This window comes from Serinus canaria, chromosome 1A, assembly GCF_022539315.1.
Source record: "Serinus canaria isolate serCan28SL12 chromosome 1A, serCan2020, whole genome shotgun sequence".
Classification (NCBI taxonomy): Eukaryota; Metazoa; Chordata; class Aves; order Passeriformes; family Fringillidae; genus Serinus; species Serinus canaria.
Window position 1 is genome coordinate 50099131 of NC_066314.1, and position 10410 is coordinate 50109540.

A 10410-nucleotide genomic window follows, 5' to 3' on the forward strand; every position below is an offset into this window, starting at 1 on the left:
GTAATGCTGAATGGGAATTTATTTAGCTGAGCACTCACATCAGTATCAGTGTCCTAGGATAAGCATAATTCTGACTCCTGGTAATTCTCTGCATAGTTTTGCAAAAAGCAAGGGTCCAAGCTGAATGAGAGGACCCTCAGGACCTAAGAACTGTAGTGTTGACTTCTGTACCCCTAACAAGAGAAGGAATGTGTCAGACATTTAGAAATACAACTAAGAACATAGTTACAGATTTTTTAAAAGCCAAATGCTCTCAGCAATCCACTGCTCTTTTAGCAGTCAAGAGAAATCTCATTAAAAAGTCAGCAAGGGCAAGATATGAGTGAGTGATTTATTGTTTAAGGCAAAAAAACTAGATGCCTCATTAAGCAAGACATTCCATTTTGCCTTTGTGGGTTGTTTTTATTTGGTCAATACATTGCCATGCCCACCAAATAAGCCCACTTGCCTTAGCAAGAGTTCTGCCTCTAGCAAGTCATATGCAAAAGTGAGAGACACCCACTCTGTTTAGCTACAAAGTCACAGGAAGGAGAAAGCTTCCTGGCATGAAAAGCATATTTCAAAAACCTAGCAGCTGAAAACCTCGTGTCCCTTTATCAGTAAACAAACATATCTCAGGTGGATTTGCAGAGAACCCACTTTTCCTTTTTCTTTTGTGAAAAGCCTCCATGCAAGAGGGAGCTGAGTCTGTGTTGAGGAAAGGTCACTGTTAACCAAGAAAAATGAATGTGCTCTTCCCTGAGAATTCAAACTCCAAGAACGGAGTGGAAGTTGTCTCTGCTGTCATAAGAACTACTGGATCAGCTTGGTTGAGTGCTCTGTTTTTTTTAGAAACAGCAGCCAAAAGATGGCAAGGAATGATTTTGCCTTTCCTAGCAGCTCAAGGACAGCTTAACCTTGCAAGAAACACCTGTGCCTGAGCCAAGTCACTGTCAGTCCAAAAAGTCAAACAGGCTGCCAAGACTGGGTTGTTTCAGCCATTGTAGAGTTTCTGCTTGAGCGACCACAGAGTCCATGGTGTTCAGTACTGTGAATCATATGTCAGGCAAGGGATCTTCCCAGTTTGTGTTTACTTCTGGAAATATCAGGGTGCAATGATGTGCTGGTTTGGGCTTGGATAATTTTCTTCACAGGAGCTGTTATGGAGCTGTGTGTTGTGTATTTGTGCTGGAAACAGTGTTGATAATCAGAGATGTTTTAGTTACTGCTGAGCAGCGCTTATAGAGTCAAGGCCTTTTCTGCTTCACCCCACCCTTGAGGAGGAGGCTGGAGATGCACAAGAAGTTGGGAGGGGATACAGCCAGGACAGCTGACTCCAACTTACCCAAGGGATATTCCATACCACATGGCATCACAGCCAGCATATAAAGCTCAGAGAAGAAGAGGGAAGGGGAATGTCTGGAGTCATGGCCTTTGTCTTCCCAAGTGTCACGGTTTGACCCTGGCGCAATGCCAGTGCCCCCATGAAAATACCTTCTCCCTGGTGTCTGCTGTGAGATGTGACCAGGAATAGAGCAAAGCAGACTCCAGCTTAGGAATAAAAGGGGAAAAATCTTTATTAACCTACAATATATAAAAGAAACACACAGAACTCAGGATGAAAACCTTCCAAAAATATTCCTCCTCCCCCCACCAAATTTCCAATACATCACAGTAGACAAAACCCTGGCTTCTCAATTCAGTCACCACCCCTCAGATCACCAACTCTCATTCCATCACCGCCCTTTAGATAATCAATTTTCAGTTCCTCAAGGAGAGAGGAGTCCCTCTTGTACCCTAGGCTTCCCCAGGAAACACAGTTGAAATCTCTTGTGTTTCCATGTCACACGTGGCACCGCCCGGAGATCATTTGCCATCGTGACAATCTTCCTTCCATGCCCAGTGCTCTCACCACTTTACATGGACCAGAGCTGCTTCTAGGGCTTTCTTTTTTAAAGGTGCTTTGCCCAGTTCCAAAAAAAGCACAGTCTCTCACTTTTGGGACACCTGTCCCCCCAGATTTCACTCCCTGAGGCCGAGGGGTCTCGAGAACAGAGATAATTTTTTTCCTCCACCGAGGATCGAGGGCACCACCACCACCCTCCTCACCCGTGGTCTCTGTTCACACACTCCTTCACATAACATTACTGCACTCTCTTGGCTCTGAGCCATTGCCTCTCCCTAAATGCAGTCTCTGTGTCACAGGAAAAATGGTTCTGTCCATGGCCATACAAGAAAAGTCCAGCCAAAGGCCACTCCATCATCTCCTCCCACCTAGCTTCTCTCGGACATCTTTCACTTAACACCAACCTGCATCACACTTGCCCATTTCCTGCTATTCCATCTCTGTCTCTCTCCTCATTCAGCTCCAGGGGGATCAGCACTTGTAAGGTTTCCATCATCTCAGAAAAGAGTTAAAAATATCAGGCTCTGCCTGTCCAGAACTCCCACGGTTGGCCCTGCTGGGCACCTTCTCACTGAACCCCCCCTTCTCCTTCTCGGCTGGCTGTGCTATCAAATTTCAAGGTGGCACAGGCACAGACACCAGCTTGCTCTCTCTCTCTCTCTCTCTCTCGCTCTCGGGGCTGGGGGAGCTGCCCGATGCCTCTCAGGGTTCCTCCACCCTTCCATCCTGCAGGGGCCTTCACCTCCCTTCTCTGTCCCAGGCCTGCCCTACCTCACTCAGGCCGCATGGCTCCCCTCCCCCGCCCAGCCCGGAGCCGGGCAGGGCAGGTCTGACCTCTTACACGGGAACCCATGAGAGCTTCCCCTTGGGAGTTCTCTGCTTTTATCCCCCTTGTGTTCTCAGAGGCGTACCCATGTCCTCAGTGGCCACTCCAGGTGCCAATATTCAAATCTGAGCACCTACTGGTTTGACCACAGCATCTCAAAAAACTCACTTCCTCTCAAACCAGGACGGCAAGTCACCATAACCAGCAATGAGTGGATGGAGCCCTGCATCCCCAGGGATGGCAGAACTCTTGCCTTCCCATGGGAAGTGCTGAATGCATCCCCTGATTTGTTTTCCTTCTATGAGCAGGTTTTGCTTTCCCCATTTAACTGTCTTTACCTCAACCCACCAGTTTTCTCACTTTTATCCTTCCCTTTTCCATTCTTTTTTCCCCTTGCACCAAGAGGTGCTGAGTGGCAGTTGCCACCTGGAATGAAACCACAAACATTTTCATCACCTTTTGTTTCAATACCTTTTTTTGAGCACCCCAGAAACTCCAACACTTATGAGTAATGGCTGAGTTCCTCACTCACATAGGTGCTGTGCCTCTGCTCTGCCAGCTGTGTTACTAACTAAATATTGACTTTAGCATACGTCCAGAAACTAGGTTCCTGATGAGATGTCATAAAATTAAGAAGAACAGGGAAGTAAGTATTTTCAGTGTTACATTTTGCTTAAACAATTTCCCAGAACTGTGATATTTTTCTACCAGTGAGATGTAATGATCTCTTACTAGAGGCTGAACTTTGTTGCTTGTTCCCTTTTCTGTTAATCTGCACTCAGAACCTGTCCTTTAAATCACCATTCTCCTGGTGTGCAATGCTTTCTGAAAGGAAAATTCATTTCCATAAATTTAAACAGTCATTGGTTTTACACAGTGAATGCTGTCTTAAAGGCACATTGTTGTTGCTAAGCCTGATGTGTATAAAACTGTCTCCACTGAAATAGTAGCACTACTGAGTGTGTAATGACACTATTGAGTACTGCATAGTAGCACTACTAAATATAGATTCTGCTTAAACCACACCCACACAGCTGAGGGATTAAAATTCAAGCCACACTCTGATTACATATTTTAATTTAAGTGATAATATCACTCTGCATCAATAGGAGTGAGGCAAATACACTCAAATAGAGACAGCATAATGTAACATATATTTATCTTTTTAATCTTTGGGGGGAAAAGGAAGGGGCTGGTGGCATCTAAAGAAGTGAGAGGCAGTGAAATCTCTTACTGTTTTCTCTAACCTGGACTGCAGCCTCTGCGAAGAGAGTTCTGCAGGTTTGGGCAGTGCCTTCAGCAACTGAAAGTAGCAGAGCTCAGGTGGATTACATCCACCACAGTGTACACAGCTTCTTAGGAATCAGTGACAGCTGGAAGTGCATCAGAAATAAAAAAAAAAAATTAAAATCTAAAAGAAAAACTGAGTAAGCCAAGGAGTGAAAGAAGAAGGGAAAGCTACGTGACAATAATTTTTAGAGTGTGCTGTAAAAATGAATGTTGGACACAGTTCATGGACATGAACTCGAGAACAGAGACTTTTCATCTTCACATTTCCCAAAGGGCACACTTCTCTCTTCATGCTCTTTTCCCAGATTTAAAGGGAAAAAAAAAAAAAAAAAAAAGAGGTGTGTAAACTTATCCCTTTAGTTTCCTCTTAACAGGCAGAAGAATTTTCCCACTTAGATGGAGAGACCTCAGTGGAGAAAGATGAGAACTGGTTGTGAATACCCATGCACTATGTCTCTTGAAACTTCAGTCACCCATAATAATTGCCTTTTCTTTCTTTCATGCTTGTTAAACACAGTCATGCTGTGCGTGATTCCAAACAATACTTTGTTACTCTTCTCACTTAATTTACTCCAATTACGTCCTGGCATCCCTAGGCACCAAGGATCTGCCTATCAGATGGAGTGTTTCTGCAACAGAGCAGTGCTTGGTGGACATGAAATTAAAGTTCACCGGGGTGGAACTGAGGCATCTCTGTTCAGCAAAGCTGTGGCAACTTGCGCTTGCTTGGAAGGTGACGGGATCAGTGACAGCAAATGCACCACGCTGGTCTCACGGCAGAGACCGGCAGCATCACTTACCTCGTTAGCTTGCACTGAAACAGCAGCCTCACTGTGTCAGGACATACCTGGGCTAAAAAGGCTGACAGCTCTGGCTTGGGAAGGTTGAAAGGAAACTCCTCTGCAGAGCCAGGCTGTGAAGTGGTGCCTTTCTTCTTAAAGGTCACACAAAGGGAGTTAACTGGCATGTTAATTCCCTATTTAAAGTGAAATCCAGTTAGAGCCTTTAGCAGCAGCTTAGGGTAGAGGTTCGAGAAAACTCTTCAGATATAAAGAGCAAGCAGGAGACATCAGTCTAAATCCCAGAATTTCTCCTTCTCTATTTGCTGAGCCTTAGTGAAAGCAACTTTCATGGGTGTATATGAAAAGCAGTGGGCAGATTGCCATAAATTCATAGGTAATCTCTTCAGGGCTACTGGGATGGGCTCTTCAACCAGAAATACTTCAATAAATCCTTTCAGGAAACACAGAATCATGAGCTGACAAGACACCAAAAGGCCATCTGTAAAGTTATTAAAAACTTCCATCCCAAAGTGGGACATAACCTGACTGAACAGGTAGATAAGTCAAGCCTTTTAGCTCCAACACAGGGCATGAAGATGAAGCCAAATCGTTTGAACACCGTGTGGGCATTGCCATATCTGTACAGACCATCCACAGCCTCTCTAGGACACGGTGGGAGCTTTGTCAGGCATGTGATGTCACAGACTGAGATCACAGCAGCCAGGCATCTCCTGCTGGGTCTGGTCTCCACCCCCCGGGGGAGGACACCTCCCAAAAGGAGATCTGGAGTTACAGGAACACTACCAAGATTGCACCAGGAGTTATTCCACAGGTACCACGTGCAGCAAAGCCTGAAAGGTGTCTTCTTAAGTAGGATGAGCTCCCTTCAGGAGCAGAAAAAAGGAAAACATCTCCTTCATTTCTCATGACCAAGTAAATACAAAAATGGACAAATGTTTTTACTAGAAAAGACAAATGCAGTTGAAAAGATGACAGAGCACAAGGTATCTAGACATTCTCTCAGTATGTGCCGAGAAAAACCCCATGGTTGTGGCCCAACAACAAGGAAGCAGCAGGTGAGAGGTTCTGAAAGCTAAGTTTAAACCAGGAGGCTGAAAAAAGCAGTCCTACATAGTAGCATTCTTCAATGGTCCTGCTTTTATAGACTCTGTCAGATAAGAGTCTCACTGCATGATTGGTTAAACTCTGTGGGGAAAAGGGGATTATATTTATTAGTATCTGGTAACATTTTGAAGCAGATTAAGTTTATATAAGATGGATTCCACCTAATCAAAACAGAATCAGTTCCGCTGACATTTAAGATTAAAGACACTATGAGGCAATTTTAAAATGAAAACCAAGGAAATGATGCCAGATGTGGAAAATAAATTGCTCGGATTGATCTATTTGTGTGGTCTGAAATCACAGAAGGCCTGTGACTTAGAAAAAGGGAGAGGATAGAAGGTAAGAAAAACACAGAGAAAAAACAACAACCTGGATAAACAGAGCATATAAAACTATGCAACCAAATCAAGACAAATGGTTTGTTTTATTTTACTTTACTTGCTAGAATGAATCTAGCCCCAGAGTCTGTTTTTTAGCCACTGTAAATGATTGCTTCTTGAAGTTATTTGTGAAAGCACTTACAAGAAAACAAACAGATTTAGTCCTGAAACATATACAAGACTTAGTACAAGTTGAAACAATGAAAGGCACAAGTACATAAATGTTTTAAGGCAAAACTGGCAAAAATAAGGCTAGGAAGCTGTTAAAGGATGAAATGTTTTCAGCAGACAAAGGAGCTGTTTAAAGTATCATACACAAATTTTAAAAGTGAACTTAGGCCTTTTGTAAGTCTACCCATGCTGTAAAGGTAGAGTTATTGTAGCCTTAATGTTCTGAAAAAAGTAAATGAGGCAAGACACGTAGAAAAAAATGATAACTTAGAATGATCTTTTCCAACTAAATTTTACTGTTTAATAAAACATATTTACTCTCTTTACAAGCCTTGCATAACCTATACTTTTACTCAATTGCTTTCTTATCATCTAAATCTGCAAAGGAATTTAAACATTCAATTCCTGAACAAGTAACTGAGGTAAATAATCAAAGGCAGTAGCAAGCCTCAGTGTCAGAGAAAAAGAAAATGCCAAATGAAAGCTTTTGAGGAGTAATCAGAGAACTATCCAGGGAACTACTGACCAGTCAGGCTTGTTTTTGTACAGGATGATACAAACTATAAGGAAAAATAGAAATAGTAGAGAAAAAAATATTCTGCAGAAGTGTTAGCATCTCTGTATAAAAGACTCTTGTTTATGCCTCATGAAACTGGTAGAGTTCTTGGAAGAACTCCAGAAGCAAACATGCACGGGGTTATCCAATTAATGCCTCACACCTAGATGTCTAAAGAGCTTGAAGTCCCTCAAAAATGCATTTCCAAGAAACTAAGAGATAAAAGGAAGGTTGTCATGTAGATTGAAGTCCTTTACAGACAGAAAATTAATGAGAAAAATTAATGGTTAGTTTTCATATTGGAGAAAGGATTTAAGTGGTTTCTCCCAGAAAAATTATAATTTTCAATATGGTTCTTAGTTATCTGGCAGACCAAGTGGTGAGAGATCTCTTACCTGAGAGATCTGAATGACTGTGAAAGGCAATGTTCCTTCTGAGGTACTCCAACCAAATGATGATGGAGCAAACACTAAGCAGTCAGGTATAAATGGGATATGAGATTAGAATCAAGGAACCAGAGAGTCACAGAATGGTTTGGGTTGGAAGGATCCAAACCACCTGCAATGGGCAAGGACATCTTCCATTAGACCAGGTTGCTGAAAGCCCCATCCAACCTGGCCTTGAACCTTCTAATGAATAAGCATCCACAACTTCTCTGGGCTGCCAATTTCTTTGTCTTGTCTCTCATTATAAAAATTTCTTCCTTATGCCAAATCCAAATCTCTCCTATTTCAGTTTAAAACTGCTGCCCACTGTCCTGTCACTACAGGAATGAAATCTTGGGATTCCAATGAGGATCAACTGGGCAAGCTTCTGTCCATATTTCTGCACTTAATGTCATCCCATTCACTTTTATTGCTTTCACTTTGATTCAGAATTGTCTCTTTTTCTCTTAAGCACTGAATTTCATCAGTTTCTTCTCCTGTCTCTTTGTTTAGCTTTCCTCCCTGCTTTGGAGATTTCAATGAGAATACTTCTGGCAAGTTTTCACTCCTTTTCACTGCACCTCTTTTCATCTCAGTATACTTGGCTGTAGTCAATCGATTTCAAAATTCTCTGGGTTTCTTCAATCACATTCCATTGGATCATATCTCTCTTCCAGAGAGTTTGTTCTCCTTTCTTCCCTGATTTAGGACCACTGCAGTTACAAAAGCCATGCCAAGGGGAACACAGGACTGCCACAACACAGCTCCCTCCACACCTTTCTGCTTAGCACCAGCCTCAGCCCAAGGCTGCTTTTACTGCTGCACCTAGGGTTATGGTTACACCAAATATTTTGAGATGAGAAGAGGTGCACTGAAAAGGACAGAAACTTGCCAAAATTATTCTGATTAAAATCCCCAAATCCGTGACTAAAGGAAAACAAAGAGAGAAGTCAAGAAATGCAAGGGTTTATTTCGTAGTACACGAAATAAACTCAAAAAAGTGTGTCAATGATCTATGTAACTTTGAGTGCCCACAGAAGGACAAACAGCTTAGAAGATTAAAAAGTACTCATCCCAAACCTTTGCAATGTTTGTGCACACTGCAAGCAAGGAGCTGGAAAATTTTTAAAAGAGAATAGGAAAAGCTGTCCAGTTGTTTCAGATAGCTTTACAGCTACTTCTCTAGACAAACAAATCATCCTTCAAGAATGAAGACCAGATGGTTCCCTACCAACAAGCTGAAAATTACACAATCAGCCTACAAAGGTTTAGGCCTAAATCTGGTTCATGTTGTACAAATTTGTAGAGGAGTTTGGGTTCACCCACTGAACCTCATGGTGAAACATCCATTGTATTGTATGAAGAGTTGTTAGGGTCAGGGTTGGAACATGGAATCTGGCACACACTTGAAAGGACTTCTAAGGGGCAAAAAGAGGCATGAAGTCATAGTGTTACTTATTCCCCATGTACAGAACAGGACATGTTTTTTTCATGGAAATTCCAGCTCCTTAGTGAGAGCAAAGGGAGCATGTAGGGAGTGAGAAGCAGAGACAGAATGGAGTTCTATGGGAGTAAGATTGTGTGTACAACATGCTTGTAAACAAGAAACTAGGCAGGGACTGCAGGATGGGTTGGCTTGTTTTCAGTTTCCCAGTAGAGGTACAGGATTCTCTGAAATTCTCCAGCTACTGTTCCTTGAGGTTTTGGAGGGCTTTCCAACACAGGTTTCTTTTTCTAGCAAACTATTCAGCCCCATTTTCCTTCCTTACATAAGAGAAAACCCCCAAGCCTACAGAAATACAGCAACAGACCAGCTCAGCATTGACCTTAATTAGAACTACTGAGGTCACAATAAACTTCCTACTCTAGTCTCATCCAAATTCAAGTAATATGTTTCTGGTTGATGAAGATTATGATAAGGGAATAATAAAGTGATTACTTCAGAGCAAGGAAAAATGACTGCTGTTAAAACATGGGCAGAATCTTTTATGTTTGAGTATGCAGTAGGGAAAGGGTTGCAATCATCTCATAACTCGTTTTTTGACTATGTAGGAAACATTGGTGACTCATCATGCAGATATACAGGCTGAGGGGCTGAACTACTTAGTGAGAAGCCCTACAGAGAGGAGCATGTCATAATTGGCTCCTGAATCATCAGAATGCTGATTCCTCTCCTGCTTATCAGCACCTAGCACTGGGGAAGGGAGCAGCAACTTGCCTTTGCACAGTAACTTTGTGGCTCAAGCTAATGATCAGGAAGCTGAAGACCTGGGACTCATGACTGCTTCTAAATCTTGAATCACCAGGCTACAGGATTGTAAAATGCTTTTTACCACCCTCACTGCACCTGGACCTCGTGCAGAGGAGAATGGAAAATTCATAGGATCAGCAACAGGTGAAGTTTATAGAAGTTCTGATTCCAGTAAGAAGTGGATTCCTCTGGCATAGAAGAGCCATAGATTATGAGCTCTGTTTCCAATGTTCATTGTATATTTCATGTAATGATACTTAGGTGGATATTGAAGAAAGAGTCCCTAGAGCAGAAACTCATTCTGCTCTAAATGAATTGTTATAGCTGGAAAGCAAACCACTGTGCAGCTCCCCTATCCTGACAATGGCATGTTACTCTGCAAATTCCAGGCTCCTTCAGATGATAATATCAACTCAGTGGGATCATAACAAATGTGCTTTTATCTGTAAATCCTGTCTCCAAAATCAGCCTCTGCAAATGCCCAGCGAAGTGCAGAGGAGCAGAAGGAACAGAGAGCTGTCAGAGTACTGATGACATTTTAGAGTACTGATGACAATGCAAATGGGCTTTATCCAAAAGCCACTGAGTTGAATAAAACTTCTCCCACTCATTATTCTTCTTGATTATTAAACCCCAGCAATTCAAGGCCCAGCAAAGTGATGCATATCAAAGATATGAATTCAGATACAACATTTACATATGAATTTGAACATCTCCTT